The sequence below is a fragment of the Ammospiza nelsoni genome, chromosome 4 (assembly GCF_027579445.1).
Source record: "Ammospiza nelsoni isolate bAmmNel1 chromosome 4, bAmmNel1.pri, whole genome shotgun sequence".
Taxonomy (NCBI): domain Eukaryota; kingdom Metazoa; phylum Chordata; class Aves; order Passeriformes; family Passerellidae; genus Ammospiza; species Ammospiza nelsoni.
In genome coordinates, this window is record NC_080636.1 from 65,569,564 (window position 1) to 65,592,219 (window position 22,656).

The following is a 22,656-nucleotide window of genomic DNA, read 5'->3' on the forward strand; positions in this document are numbered from 1 at the left end:
GCCGGCTACGGGAAGGGCACCGCCCGCCCCCGCAGCCAGCGCGGGCACAGGTGCCGAGCCGCTCCGCAGCCAGGCCACAGGCGAGCGCCGCCGCACTCCGCAGCCACGGCCTTCCCGGTTGTGCCGGGGGATTTGATTTCCCCAAACCTACTCACGTGAGAGATGACTGGCACTGAAACCCCCTAAACCCCCTGCTTGTCAAGTGTTCACTCCCGCCTCTGGACTCGGTTTTCCTTGCCTTTTTTTTTTTTTTTTTTTTTGCGGTGGGCGGAGGGGTATTCCCCCCCCCCCCCCGCCCTCTTTTGTTTTCCAAAGAGTTCCCCCATCACTACGTAGCAGCCAGATTTTGTTGGGAGTTTTCCAGTGTAAGAAGCATGTGATTGGCGGGGGAGGAAGGGAGGGGAGGAAGGTGTCAACTCATCCTCACCGAAACTCGCTGCGGCCGATACACACCTGTCCTGCCCCAGTCACCCGGCTGCGCGCCGAGCGGGCACATGACAGAGCACAGCACACACCCAGCACACAAGCCCGGGTTCGAGGAAGGCACCTGACCCTCTGTTCGTCACACCCCTGGAAAGCCCCCTTCACCCAGCTATTGGCTATTCTGCTTGGGCTGCTCACACTTTGTTGTTTTCCACAAAAGCTTGGGGGAAGGGAAGAGAGAATCTGCTTTATTCTAGCACAGAGTGGAAAAATTTTCTGCACTCTCGGATTTCTGTGGGACAGGGAAACTGCCCTGGTCCAACAGTGACAGCCAGGGCACTGCTACAGACAGAGTGCCAGGATTTCCAAGTTTTATCTCCTGCAGGCTTAATGCAAACGGTCTCTTATACCAGATAAACAATTCAGCAAGGCTACTGCTGTTCCTGTTGCTAGGTGAATACACATACACACCTGTAGTGCTGAACCAAAGAGGTCTGCTGGAACCTCACAGCTCTCTTTACTGCCATTGTAATCTCCCCTCACACCACACCCCCCTCCAATTCTCCTAAGTAGGTAATGCTTCCTTTAAAATAAAATCTAAAGAAGAAAAATAAAAAGGTACCATGGTCAGGGAATTTGTTTTTAACTGATTACAGAGATATCTACATATGCCTTATTGCAGACACAATCACATGCGTGCCTTTGCAGAATCATATCTTACTTCAAGCTGTTATACAGAGAGGATAATAACAGACAGAGCAACAGATCAAGAGTAGAAACAGCAACACAAGTGGAAAAAAAAAAACGACTATCTACAGGCAAAGCAGAGGCCTCCTCTAGTTTTCCATAATTAAAAAAGAACCACTGAAGAATGGTTAAAAGCAAAGACCTGAAACTTTACTGGCATTTTTCCAAATTATGTAGAGAGATCAGCAAGCTGAAACACCAGCATTACTCTATAATAATATTCTCTGAATCACTGCATTTGAGTAAGTAAAAAGTAGCAGTACATTTTCTTACTCTGTTCAAGGCTACACTTCACACCCAACCCCACAAGCCCATCCATGCCGATGAAAGGTTGAAGTGTAGAGCTAAGGGGTGGGCCTGTGAGGAGCAGCTTCCAGGAGAGGGTCTTTAACTAATCTGGTAAAAACTGTTTGCAAGTCCTGCATAACAACAAACCTTCAAAAGCAAGCAGCAAATTTGTGAAGTCACAAAACTTGCCAGAGGAAATAGCAGCACATCTCTTGACCTTTACTTTAAACTAAATTGAATTCAGAAGATTGTTTTTAGACAGAAATTAAGTGAGAGATAACAAGACTTACAGAATGAAAACTCATTTTGAGGAAAAAGAAACCTTGCACACACAGACAGAATTCCATGGGGAGACACATACAAGTCACATTCCCCTTCACCTCCCAGGGAGGCAGATGAGAGGGAGAGAATACAGAAACAGAGCTTTGAGGGGAAAAATTACTGTTCCATTCACTTGGAACAAACCCAGCATCTTTTTCATTACTGTTTACTTTCTCCCCCTTTCATGAGATCAGCAGGGATATTATTGGAAACAGTAATTCTATAAGAGAACACAGCCAGCTTGTGCATTAAAATTCTGACTATTTCCAAAGAGACACTTGGGCAGTTTTCAGAAGTAGCTACCACCAGAATCCTGCTTAGTCCTGCCATGGGAGAACTGAAGCTGCAAGATTGGGTTTGTGGTGGGGGGAACCATACAGAAATTTCTAGTTCAAGCTGACTTTACAGTTAATAGACAGAATAAACAGTATTACTACAAAAAAAAAAAAAAAAAAAAAAAGCTGCTTTTTTTTGTGTGTGTAGCCAAGCCATAGCAGAATTCTGTGCAGAAACTGATAGGCAAAAACTATGTACCTGTGCTCTGCCTAAGTAGTTTCAGAACTAATTAACTGTATAAGTACATATGTTCTTAGGTGTTCACATGCATTTGCAGCCTTTATTGCAGATGAGTCAAGGGCAGATGAAAACATACATATTTAATATTGAAGTATGCCATACACTGCCATAATTATAGTCACTAACAGTTCTTCCTTGCCTTTTCTTCAAGTAGCATATAAATCAGGGTAATCCTGCCAACTACTTCTAGTCAGGTCTAACATTATATTCTGTACCCTGGTTCTCATGGCAGCCCTATTATATCTGTGAAGGTGCTAGTTCATACTTCTACTTTAAAACAGATAGAGGAACTCCAGAATGATTTATTGTTCCCACTCAATTAAGAAAGAGTAAAACACACAAAAGCCCAATGTAAGTGGATTATACAATGAAGAGATTCTTCATCAGTATACACTTCCTAAATCCTTAAACACCCCCTAAGAAAAATAAGTTCCAGAGTTTTTGAATTAGATGCCTTTCAGCAATGGCATGAATTCTAGGTCTCCAGATTATTATTTTTAATCCATTCACTGACTCTTTTTCATCTTCAAGGGCTTTAGAAGAAGAAGAAAGCTTACCTTGTAAATTCACCATTAATGTCACTATTTTTTGGCAACTGAACAAGCAGATGAAAAGATAAGCCACAATAGAAATCACAAGACAAGTTCTTCCATCATTCCTTCATAAGCCCCAGTTCCAAAGTACACAGTCCTGCCCTACTACTAGAGAGGCAGGGGCCTTAAGAAACATGCTTATAAATCACCACAGCTGGATCAAGCACAAGTTCAGCTGCTCAGATAGCAAGCCTACCTTAACAGGTCAACCCCCCAAAATAATTTAAAGAAAAAGAAGACTAATAGTTACTATGAAGCACTAAGCTGCCAAGCCAAGCGCTGCCACACTAAGCACACAAACGTCGCTCCGGCATTACCACCTCGCACGAAGCACCCGCGAGCACAGGAGCCCCCGAGTGGCTCGCTGAGCTCACAGGAGCCCCGCACCCCCACGAGGGACCCCGGGGACAGCGCTCCCGCCGGCTGCCCGGCCTCACCTGCGGCCTCCCGCGCTGGCCCGCGCCGCCCCAGCCCGGCCCTGCTGCCCGAGTGCCGAGGCACGGCCGCCGCCCGCCCTTCCCCAGCTTTCAAAGGAGGCGGGAAGCGGCGCCAGGCCAATGGCAGCGGGAGCCCCCGCCCGCAGGTGCCGGCCGGGCGCGGGAGGGAGCGGCCGCCGCCGCCGGGTCTGCTGCCAGCGGAGACAGCAGATGCTTCCTCCAGCCGCTTTCTTTCGACTTCACGAGACCTACAAATCCGTGATTATTGTCTCCCGTTTGCCTAACCTTGGTGCTTTACACAGTTTACATTCGTCAAAAATTGCGGTATTAGCTGTTTTCATAACCAACAGCTAGGCAGAGATATTATGTTTTAAAAACTATTTTTTCAAGAGCTTATGTGTTACTGAGAACATCCCTGGATAGTTTCAAGGAAATAAAAAATGAAGCTTTGTGGAATTATGCTCCCTGCTAAAGCTCATGAGGAAAAAGAAAAAACAAATTTAGACTACAGATTTTTTTGACAAAGCAGTAAGTTAAAATAAGCTTTTTACTTTTCTGTCACTATTTCACTTTCATAACCAGAAAAAGCTGTACCTCAAATTTATCCTATTTTTTTTTTCCTTTGGATATATTGTGGGATCATAGAATCATAAAATCAAAGAATGGTTTTGGGTTGGAAGGGGACCTTGAATATCATTGGTTTTGGGTTGGAAGGGGACCTTGAATATCCAGGTCCAACACCCCTGCTGTGGGCAGAGACACCTTCCACTAGACCAGGTTGCTCAAAGCCCCATCCAGGGACGGGGCATCCACAACTTCCCTGGGCAACTGTTCCAGTGCTTTACCACCCCCACAGGGAAGAAATTGTTTCCTAATATAATTAGGAATGAGACAGGAAGGGTGGGGGAGTGTGTGTTTTCTTGTTTGATTTTGGTAATTCTTTAAGTATTCAAACTATATTAAATCAGACACGCCTTAGAAGCTGTGAAATAAAGAGATCTTGGTTCAGTGTCTTTCAACCAGTTTTCTTAAAAAATGAACCTAAAAATTGGTCTTCTATCTAAAAATATGTGCATCCAAAATCTTTGTCTCCAGCTTCAGAGAGCTTTCTATACACAACAGTGGCATACAATAAATACTTTTCTCTGATGAAGCAAGGCTTTGGCAGAAATACTTGACAGAGGCTCTAGGGGGGAAATGGGACATGGGTAACAATGAAAATAAATTCTAATTTATCACCGCTATATGTGTGCAAGGTGATTCTAGGAAACTAGATGCAGATGACACCAAGCTGGTGATGCTGCTGACACAATTGAAGGACAGGATACCAACCAGAGGGACCTAGACAGGCTCCAGAAGTGAGCCCCTGGGAATCTCATGAGGCATAACAAGGCCAAGAGCAAGGTGCTGCACCTGGGTTGGAGCAACCCCCAGTACCAGCACGGGCTGGGGAGGAGCAGATCAGAGCAGCCCTGCTGAGATGGGCTTGGGGTGCTGGTGGGTGACAGGATGGACATGACCCAGCCATGGGCACTCACAGCCCAGAGAGCCAAACCTGTCCTGGGCTGCATCCAGAGCAGCGTGGGCAGCAGGGCAGGGAGGGGATTCTGCCCCTCTGCTCTGCTCTGCTCTGCTGAGACCCCACCTGCAGGGCTGCATCAGCTCGGGGGGTGTCCAGCACAGGAGGGACAAGGACCTGTTGGAGTGAGTCCAAAGAAGGCCACCAAGTCATCAGAGAAATGGAGCACATCTCCAGTGAAGAAAGGTTGAGAGAACTGGGATTCTTCAGCCTGGAAAAGAGAAGGCTTCAGGGTGACCAATTGTTGCCTTCCAGTACTTGAAGGAAACTTACAAAAAAGATGAGGCAAGGTTATTTACAGGTGCATGCAGTGAAAGGACAAGGGTGAATGGGTTTAAATTGAAATAGAGTACATTTAGTTTAGATATTAGGAAAAAACATTTTTACTGTGAGGGTGTTGAAGCACTGGAACAGGCTGCCCAGGGAAGCTGTGGATGCCCCATCCCTGGAGGTGTTCAAGACCAGGCTGGATGGGGCTCTGAGCAACCTGGTCTAATTGAAAGTGTTCCTGCCCATAGGGATCTTCAAGATCCCCTTACAAGCCAAACCATTCTACAATTCTATGACGCTGCATCAAGCAGAAGTATGGGAAATACTCTCAGTCTCCTTCAGAAAAAAAGGTGACACTTTCGGCAACAACTAGATCAGAAGAATGATGCTAGGCAGCTAAAGCTTATTAAAGCTTTTCTGTAACATCATAAGGATTTCTGGATATGCAATTAAACGCATGAAAAATAAGACAAGACTGCTGCGCTGTAACAATTGTCACAAAGTCAACTGACAGGTGAATTAGCCCATTTTCTTTGCTACTCAGCCTATCTGCTGTATCTTCTCTTCATGCTGCTGAATAGCTTTCCTCTCTAACTCCTCTGATCCCACCTTCCCATATAACTTTCTTTTAATTTCTCACCATTGGGATTTTTTTGCAGCAGGTCTATATTCTGAAACAGAATAGTTGGGTTAAACCTCTGACTACTAGACAACATCCTCTGCAATAAAAGGGCTTTATAGGGCTTTTCCCCAGTAATGCAGAACAGAAACCCATTAATTTTAACATAAACTGAACAGTAGCTGAACAGATCAACAGATGATCTCTATTTGTCTCTATGTGTGTGCTTTTTCTATGACAGAGAATTTTATCTGATTCAGCTGGAAAAGGAGAAAAAAATCGAGGGAAAAGGAAGTAAGACTGGAACATGAATGAGCAATACAAAGCTGCTAAGACTAACCCCTCCCCACTTAAGCTTGGGAGCAATATATTTTTTGTATCATTATCTTACATTTGAGGGTTCTATTAGTGTGAGGAATTTTTTATACGCAAAAATTATTTTTAAACCTAAGCAGCTGGCACAATTGCATGAGGGACAGGGGGCCTACTTTATAAAAAAGTGACTGCTGTTATAATCTGAATGGAAATTCAGTATGAAACACATGGAGAGCTCTAATGTACTACGGTAACCTCCTGTCTAATCTTCTGTCCTGGCTCTGATAGCAGGCAATGCAAGAAGCTTCAAGAGGGGCAAAATCAGTAAAAGCTGGGAAAAGGACAGAAAGGCATAAAGCATTTTTCTGTCCTAGCTGCTTAACTTCTTACCCTTCCAAAGGAGAATACAATCATTAAAGTTGGAAAAGACCTCTGAGATCGTCAAATCCAACCATCCATTTTCACCATTAAACCATGTCCTCAAGAACGACAGCCACACATTTATGGAACACTTCCAGGGATGGTGCCTCCACTGCTTTCCTGGGAAGTCTATTTCAATGCTTTACGACCCTTTCCATGAAAAATCTTTTGCTAATATCTTAGCTAAACCTCCTCTGGTGCAACTTGAGGACATTTCCTTTTGTTTACTTCCTGCCTAGCATAACAGGAGATGCACTTTCTCCTTTTAAATAAAAAGACCAGCAACCAACAAGTAAATTTTAATGAAGTATGCACTTAACACCAAAAGATGGATGCTTTTGGTGCATTTTTGTTGTGGATAAGTTGTGATGCTCCTCAATTATGTAAGACCTTAATACAATCCCATGTCTATCTGTCTAAGGGTTTAAAAAAGTTTGCGGAAAAATACCAGAAGGTGTACAAAATAGTGTCAAAGAAATTTTGCTATCATTTTGCACTAGACTGTAGAATAAAGTTTGACTCTGAATAATGCCTAAAGACATTCTGACAGATATCCTTCAGGTAAGTGAATGAGTCATGAACCTCAAAGGTAAAGAAGGAAAAGACAGAACTGACTCATATATCAATTCTGAATTTTAAATATGACATGCTTTTTTGACATGCTGTGTATTAGCACATTAGACATTAACATGTCTTCTTTTCCACAGGACCCAAAAGATAAATGAGTTTGGTAAAAAGGATATGTAGACTATTGTTCCACTGTATTTGAAATGTATTCAGAAGTAATTTGGTGCTTATTCTTACTTGGAAGCAAAATGCCCTAGTGTCACTTACTAAAGCTGTGGCCATGAGATTTAGCACAACGGCCAAGGTAAAGAAAATGTTGTTTAATGGATGATTTCTTAGACTGAAAAGCATTAAGTCTTTCTGCCAGTTTCTATGTATCATCAGACAGATATGATTAGATGGCTTCTGAAGGCATGAAGCCAAGGGATCCAGGTATTGTTATGTCCTGCCAAATGTACATTACTGTTGTAAAAACATGTTCTAAAGTGTCTTTTCCTTTGATTCATGCTTTTAAATTGACTTGGAGGAGGATGCAGGTGTGAGTTATAATACAGGGAGAGGAGTTCTTCCTATCTGATAAGGAAAAGGATGAAGTATCTTCTCAAGTGCCTAGCTTGAGAAGAGGGGCAGACCACAGAACAGATGAGGAGGCTGATTGTTTTCCATGAAGTATCTCAATGGAAGACACAATAGCACTGTCTTGACTTTTAGGTGCTCAAGTTTATACATGGGCAGACCTCTGAGATGTCTTCATTGTTAAGAGTCTAGATTCTTGTTCTGCATTTATAAATAAATCACAAGGAGTTGTAAATATAGATGTCTCCAAGTTTGCACACACTAGGAAAGGCAATAGAGAGTACGCTGGAAATGGAAGTATATTCAGCAATCTGATGTTGATGGGAATCTTGTACCTAGTATGAATATAATTGATACTGATTAATTATGCACCAAGCTGATTTAGCATTGTGCCAGTTCAGGGATAGGCATAAAAAGTATGAAAGCATTAAAAATCCACAGTGTAATAGGCTTTGAAGAAGGAACTATACTGAAACCAGAAATATGAGGATTCTTAGCTTCCTTTCAGAGTATGAAGAAAAGCAAAGCATGAATTATGCTCTGACTGGACAGTAGTACTTCTTTCTGATTAAATAACAATGAGAAAATGGTGGCAGCCCCTGCCCTCACAATAACATCCTTAGTAAGTTACTGACCAAATGTAATTAATGAAAAGAAGAAGTTTTTGAACGTTTGCCTGAACCAAAAGCAGTCTTTATTGATCACCTCTTAGAAATAACTCCCGGCAAGCATTTTTCTAGCCCATCAGGAAAACCTGCAGTAGCTGTGGTCTCTTCTAAGGCAAAAAAACCAACAAACCAAAATCAAGAAAAACCCGCTCTGCAAATATCCAGTATGCACTCTCACCCAAATATCTTATTTCTACTCTGCTTGATACTTGTATTTTCTAAATATTATTTTATAACTTCGTTCATTTCTTCACAAAAATGTTGATGGAGTGGCTAATGAGAATACCAGAAAAATATTGCAACAGAGAACTATGCCACAGTAGGCATTCATGGCTAAACACAGTACTGTGGTCACTGGGACTCCAGCTAGTCAGGACCTGTTTCTTTACCTTTTCTCCTGGGGCCTGGGACACATGTCAGCTGAGAATGGCACAATCCACAGCACTGGAAAAGTATTTTCACATACCCAAGAGTTTTAAGTGGAGTCTGTGTAATGATTCCTGAAGATTTCATGCTGCAGTGATTATACAAGTTGATTAAACATTGTATTTAGAGGTACTGAGATTTTTTAAAATTCTCTTTTTAAAACCTATTTCTACTTAATTTGAAATGCCTTGCTTTACATCTTAAGGTGTTATTATTTTGCTGTCATTTGGAGACAAGTAGAAAGACAAACTAGAAACAATCCCTTATATATATATATACATATATATATGTGTGTGTGTGTGTGTGTGTGTGTGTGTGTGTGTGTGTATTCTTATTTGTGATTCTGACTCCAGTTATAGACAGAAAGAGAGGGAAACAGATTTTTAAATTAGGCACAGGATATCTCCAGCAGCATAAAATATTAAATCGGCATGTAAAGTGGAATACAAGTGTCTTATATTCCTTATATCTCTGGAATCATCTGGGGATTAACAGCATTTGAACCAGAGAGCTCTTGGCTAAGAGGTCATGATATAACTTACAGTGGTCATCCTGGGAACAGAAGAACTGGACCCCACCAGTGGCCAGTGTCAGTCATTTCTATTCCACTCTTTTCCTATACATCACAGCAGTCCACATGCTGATGCTTACAGGTTTATGGTCATGCAGTCCTTTATGCAGACATCAGCTCCTGGGATAATTTTTGTTTCCTGTGTATTTGTCTTAAAACACTTGCATTATTTACTGGTCATTTGTAAATTACATTTTACATCTTATAATGGATTTGTGGCAATAACTTCTGTAGACAGTGAAGGTTTTATGCTACTATCCTTTAAAAACTGCCAGGCAGGCTAGGGCACAGAAGGGATGAATGCAAATACTGACTGTGACTGCCCAATGCAGCTTGAAGGAAATACATTTGTTTTACTTAGCTAAATTTTCCCTGAGACTGTCAGAGTTACATCTCGCTTTCTGTCCTGTCAACTTCCTCCTCAAAGGTGAGTCAACACTCAGTTCAGACCAGAGTGCCCAGAGCTTTGTCCAGTTGGGTCTTGAAAACCACTGAGACTACAGTCTCTCTGAGAAACCTGCTCCAATCCATTTTCCTTGTATCTAGCTGGAGCTCCCTTTCTTGATTTCTGACTGTTGTTTCTCATTCTCTTTTCTTGTCCCTCTGTAGAGCCTGGCATCAGACTTTTGGTTGGTAACTTTCTTCTGAGCATTGGAAGGCTGCTCTAGGCCTTCACTAGGGCTTCTCTTCTGACAAACTTATTATCTACTTTAACTGAATGTCTGCTAAATCAGTAAACTGTTTAAACTGGATTAAAAATTCCATGCAAATCCATAAAGTTCTGCAGGTTACTGATAATATTCTTGAAATCTCACAAAATTTATATATTATAAAATATTCAGAAATATGCTTATGTACCTACATTTTTTTAGGAGAAATCCAACATTTAAAGAAGAAATACTGAATCATATTTTATTTCAGTCCTTAGCAACCAAGAAGGTGGTGGGTCATAATTGCCAGCTCTTTGTTGATCTAGGAGGGAGTTTCCAAAATAAAATGGAAGAAAGTCCCATATATCTCCTGTATTATGGGATAATGTCAAAAAGGTTGAGAACAACAATTTCTTTTCTGCAGGATTTAAAATGACTACTTCAATTTTCTTAATCAAGAATCGAAGCTGTAGTATGAGAATAATAGTTATAAATATTTCATTTTCACACTGACCGTTCAAAAGTCTGATGGTAGAATCCAAGGCAGTCATTAATGCACAAGCTCAGTCTTGAAGGATATATATACATTGTGACTGCTTCTCCTCCACCTAAATTTACTATAATTTTCCCTGTTCATTATTATTTTCATCATCCTCCTCTGCTATTCTTTCCCTGTGCTCTGCAGATTTTTGAATGGCTGAGGTGCTTGGTGTATATTCTCACTTTCATTCAAAGTTTGTATGACCTGCCTTCTTTTCTTTACACAGCTCTCAGAGTGACAAAAAATTATGATTTTGTTGAATAACTTAAACACTTAAGTCAGCAAGAAAATGAAGATATGGTTTTTTTTTACATATTGTAAGGGTGTCTTCTTTAAGTGTTAACCTCAGCCTCACATAATTTTAATGTTTTCAATCTTTCTTCCAATATTGATATGTAATGAATATTCAGTTGATTTTTCTAATAATTTCTTATTAGCAATAAAATATTCAGGTTTTTTATCTTTAGGCATCCATGCTTTTGTAGAAAGGAAAGTATGTATGGCTTTCCTAGTTACTAGATAAAAATGGGATTGTACAGTATTGACTTCTCCAACATTCAACTGCATATCAGAAAGAGGATGAGGTTTTCTGACTGCAGCTCAATTATCTATATACCACAAGCAAACATGGCACTATTTTTCATCAGTGAGAAATCTAGTGCATCTAGAATAAATAAATCTTGAAATTTTGAAATAAGTTCAGAATTAGAACATATTGAGACAGGGAGAGTGTCCGTGTGTGTGCTTGCACTGTGAAACAGATCACACCTCTGGTATTTGGAGTACGAGAAGAAACTTCAGAATCACAAAGTGCTGGAGTAATCCTTTTAACATGACTATGTTATATTATTCCAAGAATATTAAAGCAGAAAAGAAGGCCACAGAAGACCACAGTATTATGCTAAACATTTTTAGCCTGCCAAACACTAAAATCCCAAACTTCATAAATGATAGGGAATGCTGCAAATCTAGTATTTGTCTTAGGATTTTCAAATATAAGACTGGAATTCTGTTTCTATGTCTGCTTTTCAATGTCTGGCAAGTTGCTTCTAATTATAATTTATATATATTTTCACTGGGTTTCGACAGCCCAGTTACTAGGGACTGTGACCAGCCTCCTCTATCAAAGATTTAGATGGGTTGTGACTGTATTTTGAAACTGTTAAATAAGTCTATTCATGTCTGGGGGGAGCTGACCCATCCCCTATTTTTTTCTTCCCATTGATCTGATTACTTTTGAAATGTCACCTAAAAGTGAAGATCTGGAAAAAAGGACTGTAAGTACTTGTATTTCTGACTAGGACGATAAAGTTTATACATTTTTTTGACTTCCCAGGCTATTTCATAAGTATATACTAAAGAGGTTGTTGTTTTTTTAATATACAAGTATATTGCATGTATTTTAAGTGCTGCTAATGTTAGTTCAGCTAAGACAGGGGTCATATCATCCTAAACCCTAATGGAGAGTAATTTGTATCAGTTGCAATTATTACACCTTTTACAAAACCCCTTCTCAGTTTACAGAAATTCACTGTTATAAGGGAAAATGCATGAACCTCTACTTTAAACAGTATCTTCTGTACGGTTTATAAATAAATAAATAAAAATTTAAAAACCACCTTTACATCCCTTATACCAAGTACAAACATCAATACCAGCAATGGGAAAAAATGTGGATTAAACTAATATTTCTTTCCATCTGAAAACTTGTACAGCAGTTGTGGATATTTCCTAAAATTACATTGACAGCAGCACTGAAAAAACAGAGATTCACCTTGCTAATGACCTCTGTTTTTGGCAAGATTATAAGTACGAGAAAAAGAGGAGATCATTCTTACCATAAACAGGAAAAGAGGCTTTATAACAGCAGCATTTGCTAGCACCTCTAAAATTAACTCTGGGTCAAGCTTTCCATGAGAAATGCTTTTTTTAGAATTAATACAGAGCAGCTCAGCTACAGACACATCAGAGAATATATTTTAAATCAGTCACTCTGGAAACCAGGTTTTAAAATAGTACACATGGAAACAAAAACATAAATTTGTATGGAATATCCATTTTCTCTTATAAATTTTCTGGTCTAAGGTGTTCCTATCTTTCCCTGTGATTGAAACATAAGGTAATTTAGGCCACAGAGTTTTCTTTAAATCGTAGCAGAGGTTAGAAGGCATCTCTAGAGGTCATGCAATCCAACCCATTGTCAAAACTGGGCTAGTCATATATTTATTTTCTCTGAACTTTAAAACATGTTAAAAATGTATATTTCACACTATTTTTAGAACAAGGCAAATCTTTACTATGATATTATTTTGTAGTGATAGGTGGTAAACTGCATAACTGCATATACATGTTCCAGAAAATGGTTGTGAGATTTCACAGTAAAAAACATGAATGTGTATGGTAAATATAATCTATCTTAAGATGTTGCTGTTAGCTGCAACTAACCACTTACACTTGTTTCTGCCCATTTTTAAAGCTCAGTAAGTTAGATTCCAGTTAGATATTAATGTCAATTAAATTTTCAGGTTAAATACTAGGGCATCACTGTATTCTAGATTCTCCTGGATTCTGTTTAGGTGAGTTGCTTCAGTTATAAAACCTAAATCTCATAGGTAGAATTTCAGATCCAAATAATTCTAGACAGAGCCATCTATCATCTTTCCTATCAATATTAATTTTAGAAGTCTAATCATAACAGTATAAAGACTAATCTATGTACTTTGTAGAATATGAGTATTCGCAGACAAAGGCCTTCCTATGCACTTTGCTGCCTGTTTGTAACCAAATAAGCCGTTTGAACCAAATAAGTTTAGGCTGTCTAAATAACCGCATTTCCTCATGTCCAATTTTCTCTTGTGCATAAGTACATAAAAGCATAAATATGACAAAGTATGTATGAAAAATCTTGCTATCTCATTATGAAAATACAGTTTTTAACTATTAGCATATTTATAGAAACTTAAAATAGAAATAAACCCTGAAAAATGAATAGCCTATATTGTCCCCTAAGCAGAGCACTGAATAGCAACTTAATATTTTCTTCTTGTATCTAACTCTGTAACTAGAAGAAAATAAAAAAGAAATCACTATTAACTATTTCATTAATGGATAGCTTGTATGATTTAAAGAAAACAATATGTATTGAATTGGTACATATGTTTGGAGTTTGTTCTGCAAAAGGAACACTTAGGGCATTTTGCAGTAGCTGGCATACACAGCACTGGGTATGTTTATATCTGAATTGATCTTTTGTGGTGTCTTGTAAAAGACCTCTTTAAATTATTCATGTCTAAACCAAATTCAACTCTAGAAAAATACCTTTAGTGAAATCTATTTTAAGGGCAGTAGAATTGTGAGGTCAGCTGGCTTAGCTGCAGTGATTTCTAACAATCCATCGGTTGCTAGTAGCATCTCAGTCACTGAGGGTGATACTGAGGGTATCAGATACTGAGGGTAAAAAACACTCTCAGCCACTGAATATAAAGGCAGTGGTGCAAAGTAAGTTTAGATGAGAGGCCTCAGAAGGCACCTTAATCTCAGAAGAACTAGCCTGTTATGTTCTTTCAGGGCAGGAAACAAAACCAATGTGGATAATAAATGACTGGTCCTAAAGCCTTGAGATTAACACCCTTCATTGAAGGGTACACCATACATTGAAAGGTATCTTATCACATCTATTCCCCTGAACAGGGGCTGTACTATTGAACAACTTGAAGAAATTATTCATGTTTGCAATTTTTTAACAAAATGGAATCTGGCTTTCAGTGGGCACTCTGAAACAGTACTGGCCAAAGTCAACAGTCTTCTTGGGCTCCTCATTTAACAGTGCAGAAACAAAACCAAGTTTGTGGAGTGCTCATCTGAATGATGAGATGAATATATAAAATAGTTTATGGGAAACATATACATACAAGAAGTGGTAATATTATTTGAATACACTGATAACTGTTATCACTTACTCTGTAATGGCAGATATTTGAGTACTGGGGAGGGAAAAGCCACTGACAGCTTGAGACTAGGAATAAGCATCTATTAATTTCTCTTGACCAAGAGATTTCTACACAGATACTCATAAAGAACTGGTAGAGTTTTAAATTTGTTTTTCTTTTCATGAGTGCTTCCAAGCCTATTGTGCAAGGCATTGAGTTGCCAGCAGGTATAATTATGCCATCTCCTTAGGCTGAGGTCATCCTGAGTGGCACATAAAATGCTGAAGTAATGTAGCTGCTGTAGCACATGAACTCTGTGCCAGCAAGTTGTCCAAATATTTACCTACCTTTCCAGGCAGCTTTTACAGCTGACATGAACTGCTTGCTGCCATGGCTACGCTGTTTCCAGTAGCTGAGCTTGTTCCTTTGAAGCTAGTTTGAGTTTCACTTTAAAACTCTGCAGCTATCTCTCCATATCTCTACAAGGTTTGTGACCTTAGTTACCAATATGCAATTTTTTCTGTTCACTTTCTACAGCATGTAAAACATTGGATTAGGATTAAGTTAAATATATCACAAAACCTTACATGTAAAACACTATTACTCTGTGACAATGGCAAAGCTGTAAAACCAGCTGAATTTAAAGGTCTTTCTCAAGATGTCTTAACAGCATTAACTTCTCAGGATTTCAATTTGTGCTACAGAGAGTCTTTTAGTGTTTAGAATCTGCAAGCATAGTCTGTACTGTTCACTTTTGTTGGTGGTTTGTTTTGTTTTTTTTTTTTTACTTTCCTGGTATGTATTGCTCCAGATCTAACATAACCCCCTCTACTGCTTTAACATAATACAGTTCAGGTTACTACAGTTAAAGCTGCACTGTTGAACTGTTGAATGGATGAGATGCTGGACATAGAGTGCTTGCTATCTGTTCACTACTCTGTACCAAACCCAGCTGGTTTTACTCACCCTCCATTTTAGTGAAGCATGTCTGGAAAGACCTGCAAGGAGGGAAGAGATGAATAAAACTAATGTTAATTACTACAATACAAAGCCCCCCATTTTTCAGTTACTTCATAAACTCCTACGTAACTTGCCTGTAGATAGATCATATTTATCAAGATAAAAACAGAAAAAACCTTGTTCAAATTGTTATGGTTTATAATTTGACTTAAATGCCCTATTGCAAACTTCTCTTGTATTGCCTGGTTCTACATATTCTTCACTATAAATTCCTAAACATGTATATATTAAATATTTGTTATTTATTGTTAAATATTTATATATATACAGACAGACATTCATGCAGCTTACTCTTGAAGGATTAAGGCTGCGTTCCAAACTTGTTACTCTTCATATGAAAGAGATGCAGCCAAGTTGCAGACTATGAAATTCATCTTGCCTGGTCTGGCTTTTGAAAATGTTGGTATTTACTGTAAGACTTTCTCTACCCAATGTAAAAAGACTGAAATTAACACATGCCACTTAAAGCCAGCTTAGATAAATATTTTCTGTTCTCTTCCTTATAACTATAGCAGAAGAGCAAGCAACTAGCTTAGTTCTGATATCTTCCCAAGCAAAGTTAAATCAGATGAAACTTACCCTATCTGACAGATCTGGGTTTTCTGAAGAACATGTCAAAAGCAGTTTATTTTCTTTGTCCTGAAAGAGGCAATGAGGTGGGGCTTCAATTTAAAATAATCTGGCACTGAAATTAGTGAACAGTAGCAAACAGTCTCTCACTTTGAATTGAGCCTTATTTTTTCCTCACAGTCTGTAGCACCCACTCAATTTTCAGTATTGAGATGGGACTCTTACGATCTGGACTGCTGTCATTGGTGTTCTTCAACACAAAATATTTCTCTTGACTGTTTTTAAAGTGGTTCAGTATGCACATAAATAATGTTTTGGCTGCACCAATTACCAAGTTGAGAAGCTTTTAGGCGGGATCAGTATTTGGAGGAGAATTACATTCCAAAAAATATCTTATTCAGGCAGCTAATAAGCAACATTGAAAGACATAAGGAAAGTATTGTTCCTGAAGTCTTTCTTTGAGCTCCAGAGAGGGTCATCTTTGTTCCATCTTCATAGCTACATTTATTAAAGTTCAAATATTCTCAATAATTTTAGATGGTGATCTGATATGCAGTATTAGCAGGATGCCACAATTCCATTAATTCAGTGTTGAGTTTAATTATACATTAATAATATATACATAATATATACATGGTATAGGGAGAGCCATACTATTGAAAAATTCTACTCTCTTCCCTGGCAACTGAGAGCTTAGAACTCCTGATGGGTATGATATATCCTGGGGCATATTCACAAGCACCCACACTTGTGCTACTGAATAATCTCAGTAAATTATTTGAGTAATTGCAGTTGGTTTCATGGTCTAAACTGATTTACTATTACTCCCTTTGCTAAAATTGCAGAAGAGACAATTTGTGTGCTTTTTGCCAGCTTCAACTTTCCACTGCAGAAACATTAAACTTCAGGTTAGCTTGCCTATAAATACCTTGTTTTTAAAAAGTACCATAACATAGGGGGATGTCTGCATGACATGTCTATCAATGCTGCCACATACCTATGCACATTGCACTAAGATTTAAGTAATTTTTAGATTCATAGTACAAATTTTACCTGCAGAGACAAGAGAGTAATTGTCAGAACTGCTTGAAATGCAGCAACACAGCTTCTACTAGGAAGAATTCATATAATACAGTAGAATTATTTGCACTAAGAATTCCTTTAAACCTTCTGATGGAAACATTTGAAATTTACTGTTAGTGTATTTCTGTAGACACAAGGCTTCAAACAGGCATCACAAACTCAGTGTGGTTTCTTCTGTAATTAAAAATATTTTCATTTAATAGCTAAATATTTTTGTTCTTTTTCCAAGAACACACCACTGCAATCCAGTGTTTAAGCCAAACATTTTCTTTCAGCTTTCCTCATATTCTTAGCAGCCAAGCTTCACATAACTTCAGTGGATTCTACTCAAGCTTTCCATTATACTTCTTACAAATGTAGCAAAGAAGAAAAGTTGTGTCACACCATAAATATCAAGTAGTCTCCTGATGGAAAAATTTGTATGGGAAATAGCATCCTTCAGCCAGCACCTTGCTGAGATAATTCAGATCCATTAAGGTGTTTCCATAAACTTCAGTTAGACCAAAGTATACTGGAAGAGCTCAGAGATTTACCTCATATTGGGGTAAATATGCTGATAATATTCTAAAGTGAAATCACAATGTAGGATGTTTATCTTAAGCAAGTGTGCAACTTTGCTTAAGTTGGGAACATCACAGAGAAGTGCAAATGAGATACACTGTGGTAAAAACTAGAAAACACAAAGTAGGTAACCTGATGATTTTTTAACAAAGCAACAACAGAAATCTGGTCTGCAAATATAATTCTATCAGCTGCAATATTAGAGTCTGGTTTTGGAAGACACGACATGCTACAGTGTGGATCATAGTGAATTTAAACAGGGAAAGGAAATCTTCCTAATTCTCAGTTTTGCTTTATTATATCATTTGGTAAAATTAGATGATCTGTAGCAACTGCTGCCTTCAATGTGCTCCCAAATGAGCAGAAGTACTAGTAGTCTGTCTTTTTGTGTTTTGATTTTTTTAATAATGGGAACTGAGGTAAAAATTACTTTTAAAATTTAAAAGTTTTTGGTGGAGCCATAGGAATAACATCCAGTGTGAGGAAAAAAGGAGAAAATAGGTGTTTCAGATTGAAGGTTTCTTTCTCCCCACCAAAAAAAAATTAGATTAAAAATGTATTTTATCATCCAAGTACAAGGCAAAAAGTACAAGTCAGAAATACTCATTAGCATGAATTTGCTTTTGGTTACTGTTTTGTAATCCAAATAACTTGAAAGTACAATTCGCCTTAATACTGTTTAGCTATATAGCAAACAAATGGATTTGAAAACTTCGTGAGGGAGTGGCAGGTGGCTAAATAAACACATAGAAATCCCAGTGTTTTGTGATATAACAAATTATAACAGCACTTCAAAGTTTTGGGCAGATTCCCTTATATTATGGGTTTAGGGTGTAGCTGTGCAGAAAATTGTAAATGTTGTCTTTTGGTATTTACTTTACAACCCTCTGTAATCTTCAGCTGTATTTATAGCTTCAAGTGGGAAGGAATCAAAATTAAAGAGGCCAGCTTGAGCATCCTTTGTAATGAAATGCTTTTCCCATTTCTCTTTAAAATAAATGTGCAGCCTGCACATTTGGCTGCCTGAGGAGACCACCCGAAGAGTTTACAAGCCGTGCCCTTGCAGAGAAATAGTTCTGTGGAAAAGCACAAGCTGCAGGAACACAGAGAGGAGTCGTGGATAAACCAGCCGATGTTTTGAGGGGAGAACGAATAACTCGGCTTTGAGTTGGAGGGTTTAACTAGCGATACGAAGGGGAAGGGGTGAGGTTTTCATTCCTGAGGCGCTGCGATCGCCACTCACTCTCTTTCAGCGGCTCAGGCCGTGCCCCGGGCAGGGCTGGGCAGGGCCGCGGTCCCGGCGGGGCCCCGGGCACAGCTGGGCAGGGCTGGGCAGGGCCGCGGCCCCGGCGGTGCCCCGGGCCGGGCTGGGCAGGGCTGGGCAGGGCCGCGGTCCCGGCGGTGCCCCGGGCCGGGCTGGACAGGGCCGCGGCCCCGGCGGTGCCCCGGGCCGGGCTGGACAGGCCCGCGGCCCCGGCGGTGCCCCGGGCAGAGCTGGGCAGGGCCGCTGCCCCGGCGGTGCCCCGGGCCGGGCTGGGCAGGGCCGCGGCCCCGGCGGTGCCCCGGCCCCAGTTCCCGGCAGTGCCCCAGCAGCCGCCCCGGGGCCGCCCAAGGCCGGCCGGGAACAGCGGGGTCGGGCGGGCAGCGGGACCAAGTGAGGGCGCCGAGCCCGGAGCTCGGCCAGAGCTGCCCCCTGTGTGCCGCTGCCCGAGCCATGCACCGACCCCAAGGAGTTGTGCGTATTCTGGACTGGAGAGACGAGAGGAAGGGCTGTCCAAGGGCAAGTCACTTCTAGGAGGGCATGGCTGTTGCAAGGGCAACTGGCGGCGCAACTGTGCCAGCTAGGCGCAGCCAGCGACGAGCACTCAGGGAAATAAGGGCGCCACAATGCAGAGCCCAAGGCTGATGGTGAAAATTTGGCCAGCAGTTACCTGAGAATTGCTTCTGTTGTTAAAAAAAAAAAGGTATTTGAGAACTGCTTTTAGGTCTCGACTTTGCCCTGTTGTTTACTCAATGCTCAAGGCAAGGTTTATAAAGGGAATTGCTTTTTATTGGACTAACTGCACTAGCTGTTTTTTCTTGGCAAAAACAGCTAAGCTTTGGGGCAAACAAAACCTTCAGACTTGTGCAGCTGTGGAAAGGTGTCATGGGTACATAAATTACAGGATCTCCTCTCCCTGCTGCCAAACACGCTTGGTCTAGGACTTGAGAACTGTTGCTACAGAGGGAATATCCCTGGAGAGTGAACTGGAGGAGTTCGAGGTATACAGGAGACTTAGCGAGAGAGGTTTTGGCTCTGGACTATCCGTGTAAAGAAAACACTATAACTGAAACAAAAGTAGAACTGCTAAGACAAAAATTTATCACCCTTAGCAGCTTTGGGAACATACCAGAGCTGTAGTTGGAAGAGCAGCAGGGTATGCTGTGAAGGAAACAGAATAGGGACGTTTTCCAAAATTGCAAGTAAGAGAATTTGCCTTTTTGCCAGCTAACCTAGGTCCAGGTCATCAGATCACAGCTACTTTTCATTTAATTTTTTTCCTTTATGTTTGGACTGAAATGTCCATTTTGCATTGTGCTTCCTCCATTGCTGAAACCTTCTCATCTGCTTTGTTTCTAAAGAGAATGCAGGATCAGAAAATATTTCATGGATAATGGAGCCTAGTTCCTTCCCTGCAGCAGTTAAACAGGTCATACAACCCCATTTGTAAATTTACCAAGCTTTCATCTTAAAACAGGTTTGGGGTTTTTGCCCCCATACTCCCATTAGGAAGCCGTTGCAGCTCTGTATGTCCCCAACAACTGGAAACTTCTTGAGTCTCTGTGATGAATTTTCTTGGCAATTTTCTCAGATGGTTTCATGTTGTGACAAAGTTCTACTTCAAATATCTTTCCTTTTAGTGTTTCTCTTGTCCTTCTTCATCCCCAGTATAACTGAGGAGAAATAATAAATGAACATTTTCACAGATTTTAATTAATTAGCCTCAATGATGAAATGAAGGTAACAAGCTAAATGAAATAAGGTAATAAATAAGATAAATCCTTTTTAGGGTAGATTTCATAGCTTCATCTCCCTCATAGTATATAGTTTTGCTGCAACAGATGTATATACTGGGTTTTTTACCTTATCTTTTCTAAACTATGAACTATCATCTGGTAATAGAATATTCCTGTTATTAATTCCAAGGCTGCAGCCGTGCACTTTGTACACTCTAACCTCATCCCCTTTCAGTAACTGGAGTTCAATGACCTGTATGATATTCCAAGCCTTTTCTAGTTTGACACTGCCTCCAGACTTTGTCATCAGAAAATGTCATAAGCACACGCTTACGCTGTACCAAAATTAGTCATGATACTATGTGCTATTTTTAGTCTCCAAGCTAATCCTAGAAAATTCTGCTGGTAGCTTTACTCCAAATATACTTTCCCTTTCAATGCAATAGATTGTATTGAAATCAGTTTGTATTTGTGAGGGCAGTAGAGTCTCTCCAACACCAAGGAATTTGTGGTTTTCTTTGTAATTTTGATCTGATTTCAGTTAATTTCATTCCTCTAAATTATTATTTTCTCTCACAGTGAAGCCTTTCTCCTATTGTGGGCTAATTTTTGATGGGCTAATGTATAAATGGTTTAATAAGGTAAACTGGAAAAAAAGGAAAATTGTTTTTCTCTGGTAGAAGGCCACTAGGTAGATCTCTCATAGTCTGTTTGACATAAAAGGATTTTTTATCCTTCACTGTTTCAAATTTCCATTTACATGGATGTGTTAATTGTTCTTTCCCATGCTGTGTGTTTATAAACCTTTCATAATTTTAAAGTCATCTTAATAGGTTTATAGTTTAATTAGTTACTTCCTCTCCTCTTCTATACTCCATTTGCTCATCTTTAGTAATATGATGCAATTCTTGCCTCTGCTGTTCAGTTCACCATTTCAGGCAAAGGAACAGATTTTTAGAAAATTTTGTCATTTCAAAAATAAGCTTTGCAAGGAGCAATGTGCCGTTAGGAGCAGGACTGGGGCTCCTGAAGCAACAACGATACAGAACTCACTTGGCTGTGTGCCAGATGGTCAGCACATTCACGGGGATTGTATCTAAATGGGGGCATAGAAGGAGGAGTCTCCTGTAACTGTATCTCACTTCAGTTAATTACTGAAATGCCTGGTTTTCCTAGTCTTTGTTACTGGAAGTCACTGTGATTTACCATAACAATGACTAATCTGTTTGGTCTGAATCGTTCTTCACTATCATATGCTATGTTCTTCAGAAGTAATACTTTTTGCAGTTGTTTATATTATCTTAACCTTCTCAAATATATTTCGTAATTAACATGTGATATTTTTTCCTGTATCTACACCAAAACAGGAAAGATGTGCAGTGTTCTGACTGGCCAGCATTCTAGAGAATCTTGTCAGAATTTCCAAGGAGCACAAGTGAAAATGAAGCTTAGGGTATTCTCATCAGCTGTAGTTCATATGGTACAAATCTTACTCCATAGCAGATATTTAAAATTAAATTTTTCTGTGTTGACAGACCACTGCAGAGCCCAGACATCTGAAACTGCCATCCTTATATCTTTTAATGTGAACAGTAAAACTTTTCATTTAGATTCTTACAACATATATCTCAAAATTATATAAACATGTTATTCTAGGATAAAACAATAATTTCATTGTTTGTCTTACGCTGTAAAAAAGGAATGAAAAAGGATAATTGCAAAATTTTCAAGAAGGAATCTGAACTTCTACTCCTTGCATAGACAACTGTATTTTTCTTTGAGATACCTCCTGTAAATGATGCCACTTGGCCTTCCCAGTGATAACTCCAGAGAAATCTGATTTTTGGTTAGTAAAGAAAGTATGTTAAGTTAGAATTTCTAAAAATCATGTATTTAAATTTTGACCACT

General features: G+C 39.7%; 1 protein-coding gene across 1 annotated transcript in view; it reads right to left on the reverse strand.

Annotated features, from left to right (window-relative positions):
- SGMS2 (sphingomyelin synthase 2) overlaps window positions 1-3,448 on the reverse strand; it is a 35,694-nt gene extending 32,246 nt beyond the window's left edge. Inside the window, exon 1 of the mRNA XM_059470267.1 lies at window positions 3,386-3,448. The gene's annotated coding sequence lies outside the window, so the exon portion shown is untranslated. The remainder of the gene's footprint in view (window positions 1-3,385) is intronic.
- Between the last annotated feature and the right edge of the window lie 19,208 nt (window positions 3,449-22,656).